The sequence below is a fragment of the Pelobates fuscus genome, chromosome 4 (genome assembly GCF_036172605.1).
Source record: "Pelobates fuscus isolate aPelFus1 chromosome 4, aPelFus1.pri, whole genome shotgun sequence".
NCBI lineage: Eukaryota > Metazoa > Chordata > Amphibia > Anura > Pelobatidae > Pelobates > Pelobates fuscus.
This window is the reverse complement of record NC_086320.1, coordinates 370,896,310-370,919,449: the sequence shown is the minus strand read 5'-3', so window position 1 is coordinate 370,919,449 and position 23,140 is coordinate 370,896,310. Positions and strand designations below refer to the sequence as shown.

Here is a 23,140-nt window from a genome sequence, read left to right as displayed (position 1 = left end):
AATAATGTAATTATTTTTTGAAACCTCTCCCTTTCTAGCACCATCTTCTGCACTGTTTGCTTGTTTTTTTTTTTCTCTCTCTCCCCCCTCACTCTGTGATCTTCACACAAGATATTTACGACCCTCTGCAACAATGGTGTCTATTTTCTATCAAACCTGTGTCCTTTCTGCACATGTCGCTTTAACCCTGTATCACAACTCAACTTTGAATTCTATGTGTCGTCTTGCTCAGAAATGCTTTAGACTTGAGAAAGGGAGGTTCTCCCGAAAGCTTGTCATTAAAAAATTCTGTTAGTCCATTAAAAAAGGTATTACAAGATACAAATTTTATCTGTTTTTTACATCTACATCACTGGACTATTACGGCTACAATCTCTACTTGAAGTCTCTCTCTCTCTCTCTCTCTCTCTCTCACATATATATGTGTGTGTTTGTGTGTGTGTATGTTGTACGTTTGTAGTTAATAGTACATTGTGACTCTCATTCATTCCTATATGGGAGGTGAGGTGTCAGTGCTAAGAATTTAAAGGGTTTCTCTAAGCACCATAACCACTTTAGTTTTAATTGAGCTCTCGCCGCATGAGTGGTAGGCAAATCTGCCGGGAACATCATAATGAGCAATGAGGAGAAACTAATTATCACATTTAACTCTTGCTCTACAGAGGTGGATGATATAAGTGTGTGTTTTTTGTTGTGGGAGCAGCTGCAGGTAGATCTTGAAGGAAACTTTAGAATCTTTACAGGTACATATTTTACATCTTTTACGCCTTATCTTTATAAACCATTAAAGATTAGAGTATAACGTTTAACACATAGTTTCCCTTTAAAACCTCCCTCTCTGGGTGTGTGAGCGATCCCCTACCAGGCTGCTATCTCTGTAGTATCGCTGTCCAGAGTGCTGAAACCACACTCAGAGTGCCTGTCTGAGTATCAACACCTTACTAGATGCTCCAACCCAGTACAAGAAACCAAAAATGCTACATCTTATCTTGAATGGATACTTCAATATACAGTCAGATAGAGCAGAGATCTGATTATCAGCTGAATGTAGGAATGCTGAGAGATATGTAAGTAAATCAGCACTTCTTATTAGCTTGGCATGTATTTAAAAGCCTGGGGATAGCTGTCCTGCATATTTATTGAGAAGAATATTTATCCCTAACCTAAGAGTAGTACTTATATGTCTCACCACTAGAGGGAGCTGCTGTTTAATGAAAGCCAGCCATATGCTTTATGTATCTGACATACACACAGTTTGGGCCTGTTTATTCAGCTGTCTATACCTGTACATATGAATGGAGCCAAACGTTGCTGCCATTAGAATTCTAATGTGACCGTTTAACCTTTCCCATTGTTTGCAAGGAGCTGAAATCCAAACAGATTATTCTATACATTTATTTTAAGGGCGCAAAAATAAAAGTTCCCCGCAAAACGTAATAATGGAAAAGTTACAATCAAACTTGTGATTTAATTTTTTTTTACGTAAAGCGCAAGATTGGGAGAGTAATATAATAAATAATTGGGATATATATTTTATATTATATTTATATAAATATATAACTAAATGTATTGACTAATTTTAAGTATAATCAGACAGAATTGAGAGCATTTAGCAGTTTGGTTTTGGTTACACAGTCTGTGCTTTCTGTTGTTTGTTTTTGTAGGCGATGAGACATGTTTGGATTGGATATATTTTTAGAAAGAAGACAAAATGTGACCTTTTTCTCCCTCTGAGGTCATGTATGTGTAAGGAGCAGCGGGATCTTAAAAACAGTTATTGCTTGGGGGGCGTATGCACTAAGCTGAGCGTTTCGCTAGAATAAAAACAGCTCGCATATTCTTTATAGAAATAGCGAAAATAACCTCAAAACGCAGCTCTGCTAGAAATTCTAACGGAGTTATTCACTAATTTCAAATTTACTGAATTTCACATTTAAGGCAAAAGTAGCTGACGTGGATGGATATCTGACTCTTTCTAATTCAGAATGTTTCCAGTTCCGCTACTTTGGTCTTAAATTTAAAAGAATAATTTTGAATGAACCCTGTAAATATTTCAAGCTTGCCATCAAGTTACCATAACTCATCTTTTAATTCAGTAACAGAGACATGGCACGCCAGATGTCTATAAATATATCTCCCATGAAGCCAGTTTATTACTAGTGTGTGTCTGTTTGTATCCATTTATACACCTGGTTCTGTAATGTATTGAGCACCCCAAAACATATTGAAAGGGAGAAGAATCTCCACGCTGTCATTTTAGTAGTATGGTCAGAACTAGTTTAATGTATCAATTGGCAGATTTGTTGATACCTGTGAGTTGATATCTGTATATATTTTTTATAATAACAACACACTGTGACAGTTGTACCCGTCTTTTACATTTTGTTATTCAGATATTAGTTTTTATTAGTATTAACAGTGAGATGACTTGAGAGGTGTATAACTGTTTAAAAGGAAGATAAGTATTTTAATTTTATTTTATTTATTCCCCAATTCTGATTGATTCACTAAGCTTTGAAATGTAATGAAGTCAAATACGATTTGCAAAATGTAGCCAAAAATACCTGAATTGGAAAAGACTAGCTCACAATCACAGCTTGGCAATCTGATGCTTAACATCTTTCAATTCCATTTAAATTCACTAAAATGTGTTGTTGATGTTTTTTAGCCAAGTAGCCTAAATAATTTTAATATAGCATTGTTATTAAATGTTTTTATCTCCAGCCTGCTATAACATTATGCATTTACTTTTTTTTCAGATCACTTCTGTTCACTGTTTAGCAAACAAACGCCAAATGATCCTGAAGATAATGCAATGAAAGAATTGTCAAGCTATAAGCTACACCGAATTCTAATGTTTATATATTCAGCCACTAGGTGGCGACATAACTCCAGTTTCTAGAAGGTCTCATTGATGCTGTGGGAGGTACACGTTAAGGGAGTGACTGATTGCCAGGGGACCCTTCTCGCCTGTCTTTCTTGCTAGTGGCAAGAGCCCCGTTGTGTTTATTATAAAAATACACACCTGCCCTACAGATCTCTTGTCAGCTGGATTTTTTTCCAACCCTTCTTATTTTCAGCTCAAGTCCAATAAACTGTTAGTGATCACCAGCTTTTGATAAAGAGATCCTCAGTTCCAGAGAGAGGAGTTTGCACGACTTGTGCTTCATTTAGAAAGTTTGTATCTGAAAGAACGGTTTGACGTGGAGCTGCTACAATGTTACTGAGGGATGGCTACCTGATCATGGCTCCTAATCAATGTGGATGGGATTATGCTTCATCTGTGGACTCTTTATAGTCCCCACCAAGGTTCCATTTAGAAGATACATCATCCATCATCTCTTTTGGGAAAACAAGTGCACATGTCAAAGGTACTGTATCAATGTGTAACAGTCTTTTGCTTGTAGACTTTAGAGGGCCAGGGTGGAGATGATCAGTGGTCCTTCACTCTGATGTCAGATAGATTTTCACTTTGCAAGAAGATTGTGTAATCTACTAGATGTTGTGAGTTCACACAGGTTGAGTTGCAGTCTGGAAGGGTATAATTTACCCCCACCCAATATTATAGAGACAGGGAGGTTAATTGGTGTCCAGTTTAAGAGACTGGTCTGTAAGTGGGGTTGTGTTATCCTGTCCAGGCTAGTTTATGGACATTTAATAAGCCTTTCTCCAAATTCTTGCCTTCATGGTGCTCTCATGGCCTGGGGCCACCATAACCTTTGAGTGGATCTGATTGACCAGTTGTTGTACACACTGGAGGAGGCAGCTTGTGCCTGAGGCTAGGTCCTGGGAGTGGTTACCTTAGTCCAACCCTCAGTTTCTGCTCAGGGAGTACAGTCATAAGCCATCCTGGGTTCCAATCTCAGTGGCCTCAGCAGGTAATACAGGAAAACCAGCTCAACCTACTTTGGTCCATCTAAAGCTTCCTCTTGCGTTTTTCAATTCTTCTTATAATTCTGGCATAAACCAGCAGCTGGGGGCGCCCTCCCCATATCTGAGCCTCCCACAAAAACAACATGAGTCTTGGCTTTTAATTGGACTAAACACATCAGGGTTAGAGCAGAGCACTTTGTGGAGCTTAGCCCTCAACTAACTGCAGACCTAGGATCCATACTGATTCCTAGCCTTCTCCAATGTTCAGTAAGTATTTCCTCTTATCCTTTGGAATACTCTGTATCACAGTGAACAATTCTTTTCTCAGCAAATTCAATTCTTGGGTCACCCTTCACACAGACCCTCAGTCATACATTAATGCATTTGTATAAATACTAAATATAGTTTGGAATGGTGATTTTAAGGGTTCTGTGATGGGGAGTCATAGTCCTCTCTCTATGGAATAGACACAGGTTAAATATTTATAGCATCTCCTAAAGGTTGACTTGATTAACTATATATCAGCCAGCCTTTTTCTTTCATTATCTTTTTGTGGTTAGGTGAGAGAATTAAGACAAGCATTTCTCCAAATTGAAAGGGTTGCTGTCAGCATATTCAAATTGTTGGACTTGTGGTGAGATATATTACTTAAAAAGATTTATAATATTTTGTTGGAAGTCGTCCCAGAGTTTTGACACTTTAATATATGATCATTGTTCCATTTTGTAGTCAGTAGTCAGTTTCATTGCAGGATTGAACTCTCTAACCTTACAAGGAGTATTCAAAAGCATTAGCAGGATCCTCAGCCCTCGATTCCCCATAATTACAATGGAATTGGATTATGTTAGAAAGTGCATAGAGAAGGAAAGGAGAGCTGAGGGGTGATGCTGTGTGCATATATTGCTGTTCATGTGATTTATTTATAACCAGATTACACCAAGTCATGTCTGGGGAACTGAATTCACCATGATGTCAAAACTGACCATGTATGAATGTTTGAGATTACCATGAGAGACAAACATTGTATCAGTTACTTTCTGAGTTTTATATGGCTGTCTTCCAAACATGAGTGACTTGTATGTGTATATGATAATAATAAAAAACATTATATAAATGTAAATGCAAATTAATTTTTTTTGTGTGTATATATATATATAAATATATATATTATAGAAACAGATATATCATGTATATGTAATTATACAATGAATCATTATTTATGTTAATAATAAATGTAATATATATAGTAATACATATATAATATATTGTCTTGATAAAAGTCCTGGTGACGGATCTTAATATGTGTCTTTTTTGAAAAAAAAAAAAAAAAGACCTGACATTTTTTTTATAAAGTCCCCTGAGTGCTCTCTATGTGACGAAATATGATCAATTCTGTTTCAATGTTTAGTGAGTTTTCACATTTATACGGAAAATGTATCTGTGGATTATTTTTCCTCCATATTTTACCAGTTTGTGTGAAATCATGAAATATTACCGATCAGGTATAACAAGTAATGCACATTATGTTCTCTCTAAGCAGATCATCTTGTTCGACTTCTGTCGTTATTCTTGTTTAACAGATTTTGCAATATTTGACTTTGGATGGTTTTTGAAGGTGACAGATTTTTCTCTTTTTTTTTTTTTTTGAGACGAAAACTAGAAAAATGTATATAAAAATTAATGCACACACATACACGCACACATATACACAGATGGACGTTTAATGTATATATGTATATTATATATGTTTATAAGAATATACTCTATATATCTTTTAATGTCTTACCACTTTATTTCAAATGCCCCGGAAATGGTTTTTATTGTGGTCCATTTGAAGTTTTCCATTTTAACTTTATCCAGTATTCTTGGCTGGAAGGCTTACAATTCAAGTTGGAGCTGAAACACTGGAATTGTAGCTCGACCCTCTTTTGTCTCATCCAATTGATGTGTCTTATTCGGAAACTGATAGCTGTTGTTATCTCAGGGAAATGCATTAAAATAATTGCCTGAAGCGAACATTTTTTACACACTGTATCAGCGAACTGAGAACAGGTGGGTGGAATGTTAATTGCCAGCAATTTTTTTTATCATTGGCCATCTTTAACTACAATGGCCCAGTGTGCTTTCTTTACAGAATTAGCCTCCCCGGAGTGGGTATCATCTTGCTATTAAGCCCCCAGGTGGGTGACTTTCAATATCCCTAAGGTCTTGCCCCAACAAAGCCAGGGCATTTTCTACATGTCAGGAGCTAAATTCTTTGTAGTTATTGCTTTTTGATTGACCTGTAGTTCTAACCACCCCCCCACCCCCCAAAAAACCCCAAAACCAACAACCGTATATAGACTTTAATATTAATCTATAGAAGAATTGATATAGTGTTGTTAAAGTCTACAAATCGAGGGCAGGTAAAGGAACTGAACTAAAAGCAAGATACATTTATTCCCCATGATTTGTGTGTATATTATGTTAACAACAAAAGTAAAACATTGTCCTTAGTAAGTCTAATTACTTAGCAGGGATTTGTAGTAACTTGAAAAATAATGGGCCCAAATGTAAAAGCTAATACAATATCATTAGGACGACTCGACTTCCAATGGATAATTTCTTTCTGAGTCTAGTATTTTGACCTTAACTTTGCCAACTGGTTCTCAATCTATCATAACATTGTAGAATAGAATAGAATTGGAGAATAAAGCCCACGTTTACGGTGATATATAATAAAGTATTAAGTAGAGCTTTTTCTCCCAAATTATTTCAAGCCCTGAACAATGGTTTATTCACTAAATTCAATTGAAGTAAAATGGTAATCGTTAAATTAAGGCGAAAGTTGCTCGGCATGACTAAAGATGGCTTAGATTAGCCTTAGATTTGCAGTTTGCTTCAAGGTAAGTGAACAAAGTTTTAAGTGCACACTGAGATTTTAACTGAATTGACTGCTGCTTAATACAGGATAAAATAAATTGCAATATATATACATAAATGATTTTTTATTTAGTTTTTATGCTTCATTCTAGTGAATTGTGTTATAGATATGGTTCTGTTAATTTCACCTCAGTTTTCATCACTCCGAGGCCTTTTTTGGCGTGCTCTGTCCCCCTTTGTTGACATTAATGTAGGTATCCATGAGGATTTTACAGCTGCCAGCACAACTGTTAAAATATCTCACTTTGGTGACCAGATGATAAATGTGGCAGGCTCTTTTGAGTTGGGAGTAGCAGAATTTAAATCTCATTCACTAAACATTGGATTGTAGTGAATTGAGAACCGATCTGCACGATTCAGGCCAACGTTTCATTAATTTGCTAAGCAGCCTGGCTAATTGTGTCTAAATAGCAATTTTGTTTTAAAGTGACTAAATATTTAGTGGAAAAAAAAAACCCACACATAATTTTCTTCCCTTCTGACATTGAATAATTATGTATAGTTCTGCTACACCATGGTGTGTGAGTAGCAGAATCGGATATTTGCCCAGAAACTATGCAATTACACACCTCCCAACATCTGAAATGTCCAAAGATGGACACTTTAAATTTACAGGTGTGAGTGTGGGTGTGGTAAGGGGCGGGCTGTTTTGAGACATTTTAGGTGACTTATTAATAATAATTATACACTCAGACACATTACTGGGAGTATTATTACTGTGGAGTTCTGTTATACACTCAGACACATTACTGGGAGTATTATTGCTGTGGAGCTCTGTTATACACTCAGACACATTACTGGGAGTATTATTGCTGTGGAGTTCTGTTATACACTCAGACACATTACTGGGAGTATTATTGCTGTGGAGCTCTGTTATACACTCAGACACATTACTGGGAGTATTATTGCTGTGGAGCTCTGTTATACACTCAGACACATTACTGGGAGTATTATTGCTGTGGGGCTCTGTTATACACTCAGACACATTACTGGGAGTATTATTGCTGTGGAGCTCTGTTATACACTCAGACACATTACTGGGAGTATTATTACTGTGGAGCTCAGTTATACACTCAGACACATTACTGGGAGTATTATTACTGTGGAGTTCTGTTATACACTCAGACACATTACTGGGAGTATTATTGCTGTGGAGCTCTGTTATACACTCAGACACATTACTGGGAGTATTATTGCTGTGGAGTTCTGTTATACACTCAGACACATTACTGGGAGTATTATTGCTGTGGAGCTCTGTTATACACTCACACATTACTGGGAGTATTATTACTGTGGAGTTCTGTTATACACTCAGACACATTACTGGGAGTATTATTGCTGTGGAGCTCTGTTATACACTCAGACACATTACTGGGAGTATTATTGCTGTGGAGCTCTGTTATACACTCAGACACATTACTGGGAGTATTATTGCTGTGGGGCTCTGTTATACACTCAGACACATTACTGGGAGTATTATTGCTGTGGAGCTCTGTTATACACTCAGACACATTACTGGGAGTATTATTACTGTGGAGCTCAGTTATACACTCAGACACATTACTGGGAGTATTATTACTGTGAAGCTCTGTTATACACTCAGTCACATTACTGGGAGTATTATTGCTGTGGAGCTCTGTTATACACGCAGACACATTACTGGGAGTATTATTACTGTGAAGCTCTGTTATACACTCAGTCACATTACTGGGAGTATTATTGCTGTGGAGCTCTGTTATACACTCAGTCACATTACTGGGAGTATTATTGCTGTGGAGCTCTGTTATACACTCAGACACATTACTGGGAGTATTATTGCTGTGGAGCTCTGTTATACACTCAGACACATTACTGGGAGTATTATTGCTGTGGAGCTCTGTTATACACTCAGACACATTACTGGGAGTATTATTGCTGTGGAGCTCTGTTATACACTCAGTCACATTACTGGGAGTATTATTGCTGTGGAGCTCTGTTATACACTCAGACACATTACTGGGAGTATTATTGCTGTGGAGCTCTGTTATACACTCAGACACATTACTGGGAGTATTATTGCTGTGGAGCTCTGTTATACACTCATAGAAACATAGAAACATAGAAACATAGAATGTGACGGCAGATAGGAACCATTCGGCCCATCTAGTCTGCCCAGTTTTCTAAATACTTTCATTAGTCTCTGGTCTTATCTTATAGTTAGGATAGCCTTATGCCTATCCCACGCATGCTTAAACTCCTTTACTGTGTTAACCTCTACCACTTCAGCTGGAAGGCTATTCCATGCATCCACTACCCTCTCAGTAAAGTAATACTTCCTGATATTATTTTTAAACCTTTGTCCCTCTAATTTTAGACTATGTCCTCTGGTTGTGGTAGTTTTTCTTCTTTTAAATATAGTCTCCTCCTTTACTGTGTTGATTCCCTTTATGTATTTAAATGTTTCTATCATATCCCCCCTGTCTCGTCTTTCCTCCAAGCTATACATGTTAAGATCCTTTAACCTTTCCTGGTAAGTTTTATCCTGCAATCCATGAACCAGTTTAGTAGCCCTTCTTTGAACTCTCTCTAAGACACATTACTGGGAGTATTATTGCTGTGGAGCTCTGTTATACACTCAGACACATTACTGGGAGTATTATTGCTGTGGAGCTCTGTTATACACTCAGATACATTACTGGGAGTATTATTGCTGCAGAGCTCTGTTATACACTCAGACACATTACTGGAAGTATTATTGCTGTGGAGCTCTGTTATACACTCAGATACATTACTGGGAGTATTATTGCTGCAGAGCTCGGTTCTACAAACCAACAATATAGAGCTCATAGAAAAGAGGGACATTAGGATATAAATAAGGGGCAGACAGATTAGGGCCCTACATAGGGACTGTCCCTCCTAAATAGGGACACTTGGGAGGTATGACATCCTATGATTGAGGTACAATGCAGTATTAGTACAGATAGCTGCTTTGTATCGAAACACACACGCATTGTCACACACATAGTATACATCCGTGCTAGGATTGTGTAAGAATAGGCCTGGGAAAGTGTAGGTGTGCGTCAAGTGGCATTGGCATAGAACACCATGAAACACAGGAGGAAACACACAGAGCACATGGAAATAGCAAAACACAACAGCAGCACAGTCAGGGAAATAATATTGTGCTGGAAAAACACAGCAAATAGCAAAGATGATTTATTCCTTAACACGCAGAAACTGAACATACATGAGAGGATTGGCACTTTACCTGGATCACGCCTCACTCAGAATCCTTGCCTGAGATACAAAGTATTTATTATAGAATTTCTTTAATATCAGAAAGAATGAAAACTTGCCGATGCCTGTAAGTACCAAACCTAATTTCCAAGAGTTTTTCATTTACACTCAATCACTTCATTTAATACAAGGTTGTATCATCATACCTCCCAAGTGTCCCTATTTAGGAGGGACAGTCCCTATTTTGGGCCCAAATCCCTCTGTCCCGTTTTTCTATTCTAATGTTCCTCTTTTTTAGGAGCTCCATATTGTTGGTGTGTCTGAGCATATAACAGAGCTTCACAGCAACAATAATCCCAGTAATGTGTCTGAGTGTATAACAGAGCTCCACAGCAATAATACTCCCAGTAATGTGTCTGAGTGTATAACAGAGCTCCACAGCAATAATACTCCCAGTAATGTGTCTGAGTTTATAACCGAGCTCCACAGTAATAATACTCCCAGTAATGTGTCTGGGTGTATAACAGAGCTCCACAGCAATAATACTCCCAGTAGTGTGTCTGAGTGTATAACAGAGCTCCACAGCAATAATACTCCCAGTAATGTGTCTGAGTGTATAACAGAGCTCCACAGCAATAATACCCCCAGTAATGTGTCTGAGTGTATAACAGAGCTCCACAGCAATAATACTCCCAGTAATGTGTCTGAGTGTATAACAGAGCCCCACAGTAATAATACTCCCAGTAATGTGTCTGCGTGTATAACAGAGCTCCACAGCAATAATACTCCCAGTAATGTGTCTGAGTGTATAACAGAGCTCCACAGCAATAATACTCCCAGTAATGTGTCTGAGTGTATAACAGAGCTCCGCAGCAATAATACACCCAGTAATGTGTCTGAGTGTATAACAGAGCTCCACAGCAACTATACTCCCAGTAATGTGTCTGAGCGTATAACAGAGCTCCACAGTAATAATACTCCCAGTAATGTGTCTGAGTTTATAACCGAGCTCCACAGTAATACTACTCCCAGTAATGTGTCTGAGTATATAACAGAGCTCCACAGCAATAATACTCCCAGTAATGTGTCTGAGTGTATAACAGAGCTCCACAGCAATAATACTCCCAGTAATGTGTCTGAGTGTATAACAGAGCTCCACAGCAATAATACTCCCAGTAATGTGTCTGAGTTTATAACAGAGCTCCACAGCAATAATACCCCCAGTAATGTGTCTGAGTGTATAACAGAGCTCCACAGCAATAATACTCCCAGTAATGTGTCTGAGTTTATAACCGAGCTCCACAGTAATACTACTCCCAGTAATGTGTCTGAGTATATAACAGAGCTCCACAGCAATAATACTCCCAGTAATGTGTCTGAGTGTATAACAGAGCTCCACAGCAATAATACTCCCAGTAATGTGTCTGAGTGTATAACAGAGCTCCACAGCAATAATACTCCCAGTAATGTGACTGAGTGTATAACAGAGCTCCACAGCAATAATACTCCCAGTAATGTGTCTGAGTGTATAACAGAGCTCCACAGCAATAATACTCCCAGTAATGTGTCTGAGTGTATAACAGAGCTCCACAGCAATAATACTCCCAGTAATGTGTCTGAGTGTATAACAGAGCTCCACAGCAATAATACTCCCAGTAATGTGTCTGAGTGTATAACAGAGCTCCACAGCAATAATACTCCCAGTAATGTGTCTGAGTGTATAACAGAGCTCCACAGCAACTATACTCCCAGTAATGTGTCTGAGCGTATAACAGAGCTCCACAGTAATAATACTCCCAGTAATGTGTCTGAGTTTATAACCGAGCTCCACAGTAATACTACTCCCAGTAATGTGTCTGAGTATATAACAGAGCTCCACAGCAATAATACTCCCAGTAATGTGTCTGAGTGTATAACAGAGCTCCACAGCAATAATACCCCCAGTAATGTGTCTGCGTGTATAACAGAGCTCCACAGCAATAATACTCCCAGTAATGTGTCTGAGTGTATAACAGAGCTCCACAGCAATAATACTCCCAGTAATGTGTCTGAGTTTATAACAGAGCTCCACAGCAATAATACTCCCAGTAATGTGTCTGAGTGTATAACAGAGCTCCACAGCAATAATACTCCCAGTAATGTGTGTGAGTGTATAACAGAGCTCCACAGCAATAATACTCCCAGTAATGTGTCTGAGTGTATAACAGAGCTCCACAGCAATAATACTCCCAGTAATGTGTCTGAGTGTATAACAGAGCTCCACAGCAATAATACTCCCAGTAATGTGTCTGAGTGTATAACAGAGCTCCACAGCAATAATACTCCCAGTAATGTGTCTGAGTGTATAACAGAGATACATTGTTCTTCTTCTAAATTACATTTTAGTTGTGTAAATTGTTATCAACAAGTTATCTAAAACTTCTCTGTACAGCCCCGCCCTTGGCTCCACCCCTACACCCACCCACACCCCTAAAATTAAAGTGTCCTTCTTTGTCCTCTTTAACATTTCGGGAGATAAGCATTATGAATATTTCCATGACAACACAACTGCAAAGTGCTCCTCATCAAGCGAGACCCCCAAGTCCCCTGTCCCATTGTTGATTTGCCGGCTCTCGTACCCTAGCATACTAGCATGCTTCGAAGCCATGCACACATGCACAGTGCAGTCACAGTCTGCCATGGAGAAACCTTGCATGAGTTGATTCTCCGTGGCCGAATCACAGACAAATTGCGGTGTGCGCTGTACATGTGGCTACAGTCTCCAATGTTCCTTTCTGATGAGCATTGGATTGGACGTCATTTCGGAGGAGCCCCTCCAGGATGACATCAGGCAAGGTAGAGGCCGAGGGGAGAGGAGAGTCATTTTTTTGTTTCTTTTACAAGGTCATACAACTTACTAGGGACATTTAAACTGTATAGAAATGTATTCCTAACGCTAGTTTCCTTTAAAGCGATAATAGCTAGGATTCGTGGATTACCAACCACTCATTTACCACATGGGTTCCCATATAGCTGGGGTGATTACTATGATATTGATGTCCAAATGGCTAATTTGAAATTACATTTGTCAATATAGTGATGGTGTAGTGATGGTGTATTGAATGGTGCAGTCTATAGAGGAGGTCATTAAAGGTCCGTGGCAAGAAGGCATATGACGTATAGTGCTGTGCCCTATTATGTTACTCTGCATCATCAGAACGTGTGGGTAGAATTGTGAACTCCCTAATTCCAGTGGACAGTCCCCCAAACTAATGTGAACACCAAAGATGCTGTGATCTCTAAATTCCATCAAGCTCAGCGCAGATAATTAGGATGAATGCTGTTCTTTAGTGTGAATCAAGCCCAATTCACAGAGTCAGAGGATCTCTTAATTGTTAAATTTTATCTATGCAGATGGTAGCCAGATGCTCCTGAACTTTAGAAGACTCCCCGGGTCGATGCTTTCATAGCCTAGTGGGAAATCGAGTCCTTGATCAAAGTACTACTTAAAACTGCTGTCAGTCATGTAAAAACATGTGCTCGCTGGGCAGAGGTACAAATAAAATAAATCTCTCCATTTCCACATGGCCACAGGAGGCGATGGGGATATTGAAGTCATTCGAGTGACTGGATTCTTTATGAGGTTCCTCTATGTCTCTTTGATTTCCCCCTTTCATGAGTGAAGACTGAGGGAAAGGCTTACAGCGATGAATTATACATTTATATACTGAAAGGTGCTAGATTGGCATTTAGTTCCCTATGAAAAGTATTACATTGATCAGATTGGAGGATACCTTTCATGGTTACCAAGTCTTGCATACCTGTCGCAGCGATGCAAATGCGGATGGCCCCGGTGAGTACGTGTCGTGTGCCCGTCGTATCTAATGCGCCATTCGTACGTGAATCTAATGCGCCATCAAATCTAAAATGCATTAAGATTTTGGAAACTATATTTTGCCAAGAAAGGTGTGCATTAGATTTGAGTAAATACGGGATTTTCAGTGAGATCTGAGAGCCTGCAAGAACAGTCAGTTAAAACTTAGCAGGGTTATTCACAAAAGTAAGAATTACGGGGAGTTCAGCTATTTTGACCACCAGTTTAACATTCACTTTGAAATCCCTGTATTTCTCACTTTAGTTAATAACCCATAAAAAATATTATTATTTTATTATTTATATAGCGCCATCATATTCCGTAGCGCTGTACAATGGGTAGACTTACAGACATGTAGCTGTAACCAGACAACTGGACGTACAGGAACAGAGAGGTGGAGGGCCCTGCTCAATGAGCTTACATTCTAGGGAGGGAGTGGGGTATAGTGATACAGAGGGTAAGAGTAGGGGTATGAAGTAGGTTGTTAGAAAAGTATTCACTGAGGGCTTAGTAGGTAATTTTGACAGTTGCAGGAGAGGAGTCATGGGGGGCAGGGATAAAATATAAAAGGATACCTTACCAGATGAAACGAGACAGCACATTTAACCCAGTGGGGCTTACTTACATTGTTGAGAATTGTTAATGGGGTTGCATACTGTATATCAAAACAATTACATTAGAAAATGTTTCTACTTTTCTTATTTTAACCATAAAAGGGACTCTGTAGGCACCCAGGCCACTCATCTCAATGAAGTGGTCTGGGTGCCATGCCCCCTCAGTTTTAACCCTGTAGTTGCAAACATATTAATAGCTGCTAGAGGAGCATCTTCCTAAATAGCGGAGTAAAACCATCTGGAATACTTTAAAAGACCATCTGATTGGCTCAGTGCATCATTTTATCGCGCATGCACACTAGCATCTCAATGCTTATCCTATGGGAAATCATCGGATTGGCTGAGATTATCGGTTTCAATGATGTCAGCCAAAGAGACAGAGCAGCATGCAGGGGACCAGTCCTGTGAGGGCGAAAAGCTGGGTAAAACTCACCTTTTTAACCATGGCGGGGGCCGGTGACCTAAACAGTGACTAGGGCACTACAATGTTATTCCTATTGCTATAGTGTTCCTTTATATCTGAAAAAAAATTCACTGCTGTCGTTTGACTAGTAAGTGCTTACATAGAGATGGTGGTGGGAGGCATTGGAACAGGTCTGTTTTCCTTGTGGTCTGATCTTACCATTACCTCACCCACCACATATTCTTTGATCCATTGTTTTTCCTACCCCCACTCTCCTTCTTGAGTCCAAAGTGAAAATTTGATTTCTCCTTGGATACCAAGCAACTCTCCATTATATAAACAAATTCTATCCTTGAATATTCTGGTCTTTTAAAAAAAAATATATATGCATGAAGTGATAAAACAGTCTCTTTAGGCAAATAATTCCTCATCTTAATTATTCTTATTGTAAATTAAAAAAAATTCTCTGTTGCATGTGAAATCTCCTTTCTTCAAGTTTAAGTGAGTGACTTCTTGCCCTCTTCCTGTTAATAACAGGATATTTGTATTTAATTGTATAATATTTTGACTCATACACCTTTTTTCAAAATAATCAAATTAATGTGCTTAAACTATTACAGCTGGAATTGGAGAATTTATCACTTCTACTACTTTAACCTATTACACGTCACACTTTAGGTGTGCATAGCATAGCATTCATGTGCAAGAATAGGAAAATCCACAGAATCTCTACAATCACAGATTTGATTATACTAAAACACAGCTGCCTCACACTTTTAGTGTTACAAAAATAAAACAAAATAAAAAATAGAATCAAAATGCAGATAATGATCAGTTTGCAAAAACAAATTGCTGTTTTTTTTCTCCTACTGGTATGGAAGAACCTGCTTGTATAAATTCAACTCGATCTGTTCGAAAGAGAGCAGTATTGCCATTTTTGCACGATAACTGTTTACAGTATGGCAATATTTTATTTCTCTCTCTACAATCAAGTAAAACATTTGTGAACATCGACTGCTGAATAATTTGTGCCGGTCTTGTAAACGTAAAATAAAAATGAAAATCCAGCGCACTCCCTTATCTACTAAACAGCAACTTTGGTGCTGACAGATTTTGCTAGTTTAAAAAAAAAAAAAAAAAAAAACACCTCTTGTAAACGTGACACCAGCAAATAATTTATAAATTGTAGTTTTGACAATTGGAATGCCATCAGAACATAAATGTCCTCCAGAAATAGCTGATGCTGTCCTTTCTACTGATTGAAACAATTAATAAGGAATGTACGAATTAAGGAGCTGTGACCTGTTCCAGGTTACATTCCATGTACCAGTTCCACCACAATCTCAGGCGTAGAGATATTTTCTAACCAATCTACTGTTACAAAGAGATTGTAGGAAGGATTTATCCTCAATTTGGAAATGGATTATAAAATGCGTTTTAAAATATTCCCATCATATTTTTTTTTTTCAAACTTTGATAACGGGCAATACTTTGAGACTCCAAGGAATGTGTGTTAGAACAATTTCGTTTTTAATTTTGTAAATTTTTCTTTTTCTAAAGTTGAGCACAGAAAACCACAGACCAGTTGGTTAGTCTGGTTAGTTGGTTCGTTTCGCACTATAGTGTCAGGAATACATGTTTGTATTACTGACATTATAGTATTCTTTAAAAGTAGTGTCAGGACTACCATTGAGACTCATTTTTCTGTTTTTATATTGATGTAGGGGCCCATTCTTATAATTCAATGTAATAATTCAAAATAGTGTCTTCATAAGTCAAGAAGCTACAGCCAACTTAATGTGGTCAGTTGTCTGGACTGGGACCGATTCCAACCACTGAGTTCCCACAAAAATATCCTTTTGAATCTCCACCTGGGGGTTAAAGCAGCTATGTCAAAAGACCCCCAAAAGATGACCCATACCTGCAGTTTGCTTCGCCAGAGAAGAAGCTGATAGGAGATATACTTACCTAAAGCACGTGTTTTCCCCCGAAACAAAAAGATTTCAGATGTAACAGACAAGATGGAGTCCAGAGCAGACTGTATTTGGGCAATTGGGTAATTCTTTGTCAGCCATTTTTTTTTTGTTCAAACAAAATGAGAAAAAGTTTTTCACTTTGAATTTTTATTTATGTAGAGTTGTTTTTTTTTTTTCTTTCTTTTTAAATTAGTCATATCAGTGGAAACGATTTTAATAAAATATATATAGCTCTGTTAATCTTATCCATGATTAGCAAAACAAGAAACAAAGAGGTACACGACTTCATCAGCGATATCACTACCTCTAATTTCTTTAAATCAGGCAGCTCCTGGTAGAGGGAACTTTCCAGAAGGATGAATTACAGGCCGAATTGACAACATGTAATTCTGACGTCCTTTCACAAGTGTTTTAAAATTTGAAAAATCAAGCGTAATTACGTTTTGTTTTCATACAAAGCTGTGTTTGGATGAGAAGATTTAAATTTCAAGTACTCTCCAAGATCCAAGAAATACAGAAACGATTAAGTGCGAGAGGTTATCTTTACGGACGTATTTATTATTTTAACGGAAGCTTGATGGCTCCTGTTACTTGGTAATGGTTATTTGTTGGATTGTCATTAGGTAGTAATCAAGTCAAAAGCTCTTAAACATTTTCTGAGATATTTTGCTTTCTATTAAGGTAGCGAGCTGGGTCACAGGATACTGAAAATATTAAAAATATTCGCTAGCCTTTTCTTCTACTTATTACACATTGGTGATTTCTATAAAGGCAAAGAAGATCTTTTTAAAAGAAAATAGGGCTAAATATTAAACATGACTTTTTTAGAAAGCCTCCGACGGTTCCATTAAAGTTCGGTTTATGTAAACGTCTGTTTATAGACACATTTCGAGATCTGTGTCAGCGTTATAAGACATCATTTTTTCTTGTATTGATTCAGGAATGGTACGTTTTTGAGTACGAAAGTGCCAAGATATATTTATTTGCACGTGTATATTTTCTGGTCCGCGACCAAAATTTGAAACCTAGATGCGTTCTGATTGGATGCCCTGTCTTTTCAACCATTATGAATACAGCGTTGATTCTGAATTTATTGTTTTTCTGTTTTCCTGATGTTTTCATTGTCTGATTTTTCTAATGTGCAATAGTCAACCTGAATATTTCACCGTGTGAGATGATGGGGAGGGGGTGGTCCCTCTCAAGAGCAATGTGGTTTCTTTGCAGATGCAGGAACCTCCATTGTGGAAGAGCCTAGTTATTCACATTGTGTCCTGGTACTTAGCCTTCTGAACACACACTCTGGATGGATCTGTATTTTCCAGGTATGAATCAAATCTCACCTTGCGGTTTAACTTGGGGCAACAGACCTTAGGTAGGAAGACATTATAGGGGTTTCTAAACCTATGAACTTTAAAACGAACAAACCCAATTTACCCAGAGACCCAATTTCCTTACTGCATTGTACGAGTGCACCGACTACAATATGTGCAGGTCCTCGTTGAAATCTTTTGATTGTAGGAATAGATTGCCACTAATAGACTATCCCAGCAATACCGAAATTCACAACATAATCTCATGTGATCAACAAGTATCATATGTAACACAGCTGGGGACCACCTATCCACCACTCCCACCCAACTGTGATTTCATGTTAAGCAAAATATTTGGCAACTTGGGGTTTCTTTTTTACTCATACATTAAATTACTTTTCCATACTTTTTAATGTGCAGGTTAAATAAAAAGTTACGTTTAAATGTCTTGTGAGTATAGATTGAATACCAATATTTTTTATGCTTTTTTCTTACTTTTTTCACAGTACCCTAGTGTTTTATCATGGGATTAAACCCCTTTTCAGAAGATAATAAAAATAGTGATAATATAATATTCTTATTACCCAACCCATCCGTGTAATATAAGTTGTGTTTTAATTCATGACACTTGAATGTCTTTGTAATAAATATAATAAATTATATATATAATAATATAATAAATAAATTCATAATGAAACAAAGACAGGTGTATTCGCTAAACAAGGATTTTGGAGGAACTGACTAGGGATTTGAATATTATAGGACAAAATAGCTGAGCTCAAAAATGAAATAGAATTGATGACTCTCCTCCCCATCTTGTATTTTCACACAAAATTTGCAATTCTTATGCAAACTTTTCACAATTCCCAGCATAAAGTATAAAACCTATGTTTTTTATTTTGTAATTCTTGTCTTTTTCAATGAGAGCTTGGTGTGTCAAAAGTAGTCCTTTGGAATCTCTTACCAGGGAAGGAATTACATAATATCACAGGTGGATCAATCAATCGTGTCATTATTTTGACAGATTCCATTTATGGTCACCAGATGTTGACCTCTGCATAGCAAATCCTGTTTTTAAAAAGGTTCACCTGATCATTATTGTAACATAAACATTTCAGAGAGTTCCAAAAGCTCTCTCTAAGATTTCACTTGTGGTTATATAAAGGACAATGTCTCAAAGCTGCGCTGCTGAGGGGGTGACTGTGCAAGCCTGCGAAGATCTCCTTCAAGTCAGCATTTTTGCTACGAGAGCAGAGAACCCAAGTGTTAAATTCTCGCTGGCTGGTGGAATGTAGCGTGCCAGGGGGGCTGTTGGCATTTCCGCTTCACTGAGATTCAGGGATGGAACGCATGCTTGTCTGTCACATGTGTCAAGGACAGCTGCCTTATGCTGTTGTGCCAGGCTGCGTGCATGCGCACTAGAACCCAATCCATGCAGAGGGGAAAGACTTGGAAGGCTGTGGGACTGACTGGGTTGTCATCTCGTGTCAATGTCGTTGCGGTTTTTAAATTGTTCTGCTTCCTTCGGACACACAGCACCAGCTGTTAATATTATCCATCAGCCTGTCAAGCAAATACCATTGGACTTATAAAGGAATAGTCATGTGTTACTATGAAGTGAAACTTATTAGTACATTTACTAGACCAGGAGATATATTACATAGAATCTAAAACGTCATCCAGTCCCCCCTGTTATTGTCTAATTATTTATATTGTATTTATTTATTGTTTTGTTGATATATCTGTATTTATCTCTACAGATTTTTTCTGTTAAATACAGTTCAGTAATCTGTAGCACAGTATCTAAAGCTATATCTAACCACCGCTGTCTGTCCATCAATCGATTCATTCTCCTCTATTTTCAGATCTCATAGTGATATAAACAAATTTGAAGCAACGCGTCAGTATTTTATAATACGTTATGAGCTGACTAGTGGAACTAGTTTAAAATGACACAATTGGGGAAAAGAATCATGATTTTTTGCAAGTTGTGAAATGTCAGTTCATCACAAATTATTATTATTATTTAAATAGCACCAACATGTTCTGGAGCGCTGTACAATGGATAGCCAAGACACACAAGTCTTTTTAAGAAGACAAGTACAATCTAAATCAATGTTTAATAAACGTATACAGTTGTTACAGATTGCTCCGGTGTGAGACTGTGGTCTGTTTAGTGCCGGTCTGTGTGACATATCATCGCATGGCGTCCAGTATGTGACATGCGTCTTTGCCATCCGACGAGTGCACGTCTTAGTTAAGCAAAAGAACAGTAAACAAGAGACTAAAAAAAGAAACGCAGGTTAATCAAACATCAACCAGCACACGCGGGGGAAGGGATTACATGAGAAAAAAAAAGAACACAAGGGAATTCGAAACATCCAATAGCTCACCATTATTACCGTACCTGTGCCTCGCACCTGGGGGAATTAAAATGAGATACCTGCTGTGCAATTACTTACCTGGCTGATTCGCCACACTACACGGGACGGAATAAATGATCAACTGTAGATACCAGCTGTGAGAAATTAGGCTAATCAGTGTGTTTTATTAGTGAATTCTCTCTGTCACTTGGGAAACAAGGAAAAGGATGCGACATTCGACTTGTTTCCCTGTAATATCACGCCAGCACTGAAATAGTTAACCTGTCCCTCAATCCTTGTAGTTTGCATTAAGCACCATTTGCAAAGCGCTGGGTGTGGATCCTATCATAACCGTTTCAGTGCTGGGCTGTACACAATAATGATTTTAGAGGGAATGCTGGCCAAGGCTGAGAATTAAAGTCATACGCTGTCCCAGACCTCTAGCCCAGTTACTGTACTGATTGTTATCCGCCTCTGCTGGCCATTTGCGGTACTACAAGTTAGAAACATTACAGTTCAAAAACTCTGAATTATTGGAGCATTCACCACCTGTCATTTGTGCCAGCAAGCTCCGTCCATGCTAATGCAAAGATAAAAGAAGCTGACTCCACCCGCAGCATTGGTGTATCGTGACTAGGTGGCTGGGATTTGCAGTCCAGAATATTTGAAGTATGCAGTGTTGATTATCTCTGCCTTACTTTGTAAGCACCAGCAGAATAAAGCTACAACTAGTTTCTCAACGTTGGGAAACAGCTGAGAAAGGAACTGTGTCTGTCTGACACACGCAACAATTTTTACTAAAGTGAGGATTCAAAGTGAAATTTAAACATTTTAGGCCAAAGTAGCCAATCTGGAAGGATAGCTGACTTAGAGAACTGTTTGAGTTTGCCTTTTTTTTTTTTACCTTAAACAGTTGGTGAGATTTACCTGGAATCCAACACGCTGCATTCTACGATCCATCTGATGGCTTACAAAAGCATTTGATTGGACCATCTGCCCCGGCTCAGAGCACTTGCCTACACTAAGCCGAGATGGGGAGCACAGGGGAGGGCATTAAAAAAACAGAGAACTTCACTACAGAGAGGCGGAAAAGGCTGCTCAGTGGGATGGAGGATAGAGCAAGCCCTCTGACTGAGTGCACGCTGATGACAGACAGACATTTTGCACAGAATTGACATTCGGCCAGACTGGAACCGGCTGCCTAAGTCACGTGTGAGTGTAACTAGCCCTGAGCACACAAGTGCAAATATCTCAGTACGTACATGCAGTATTTTAAGCAGAAACGCTGCACATACTGACTGCTACCACCATAACCACTTCTAAAAGCAGACGTGGTCATGGTGGTTAGACTAACCCTTCTCACTTTAGTCCATAACTCTGTCAATGTGCAATACTGCCAAAACACATGGGCACTAGGGCATTCCATATAAAAGTTCCTCCGCAGCCCTCTGCTTGTCGGCAGCCCTGGATCTTGGGATGCGTCGGTGAGCGAATTTATTCCTTCCCCCACCCTTCAGTAAAAAGCAGACATTTCCACAGTATTTCTACTAAGACATATACAATTATTTGCATTGTGTACACTCGAAAAAAAAAATGACAGAATACTTTTATATTGGTGGATTTTTGTATTTTTTCTCCTGCAATATGCAGACACATCTGTTTGCAAATAAGAGGCAGGCGGTTTTATGATTCTTTCTTGCACAATACTGCAGTATCCTTCCAGTGTTACTCTAATATAGTTTATGGTATTCCTCTCAGTCCTGCCTTAATGAGCTTGGCTAATCCTCCCACAGCTTGTGTGGCCCTTGCGTTGTCCTTAGCGTCCCTGTGGATCTGTAGACGTTTCTGTAGTCTGTGGGGTGGGAGCTCCCAGTTGTCCTAATTGACACTGGCACTGGCAGCCCGTTAGAGTGGCACGTGTGTTGCCAAATAACAGCCGGCTCAATATTAATTTTTAATCTTAAGAAATAAAACAGGATTACATGTGTTCGAAACAGAGGGTGGGTTTCAGAGCGCACAAGGCCCAAGGCATAGAATAAAAACCACACACAATGCATTACATCAAAATGTTACCAGATAAAACGAATTAATAGCAATAAAAGCATGAAATTAACCCATTGGAGAAGAAGTGTAGCACAAACAGCATATTCTTAGCAAGACATTAGTGAACTCCTATTGTGTCATAGATAAAAGGTACATAGAGGGTTACAGCCTTTGCCTTAGTTAAGTTCTTCCACGTCTGCAGGGGTTAAAAGCTAAATGGTTTTTGTTAGCGGTTTCTGCAGATCGTTTTTCTGTTTCTCAAGAAATATTACGTTTGCTTTAACTTTCTAGATAAGATGTTCTCAAGTAAGCCATTGTTGCGTGTAGACATGCGCAGTAGACTAATTGCCATTTTATATATGCGTTGCTCTCCCATTAAACATTCAGACGATTTTGGACTGCATACTAAGTAAGGCTGTGGTTTTATTATCGGTTCTCTCGAGTGCTCGAACACCTATTAATTAGGAGCCTCTGGTTATCTCGGATGATTTACCCATCATCAATTTCTATATCAATTGCTTTCAGTAAATGCCTAAATAATCTGCAAAAAGAGACTTAAACCACCAA

The 23,140-nt window shown here is 38.4% G+C and overlaps 1 protein-coding gene across 1 annotated transcript in view; it reads left to right on the top strand.

The window, feature by feature from the left end:
- Positions 1-2,975: 2,975 nt before the first annotated feature.
- Positions 2,976-23,140, top strand: part of LOC134609180 (sodium channel protein type 4 subunit alpha-like) — a 362,813-nt gene continuing 342,648 nt past the window's right edge. The window contains exon 1 of the mRNA XM_063452713.1: positions 2,976-3,371. The gene's annotated coding sequence lies outside the window, so the exon portion shown is untranslated. The remainder of the gene's footprint in view (positions 3,372-23,140) is intronic.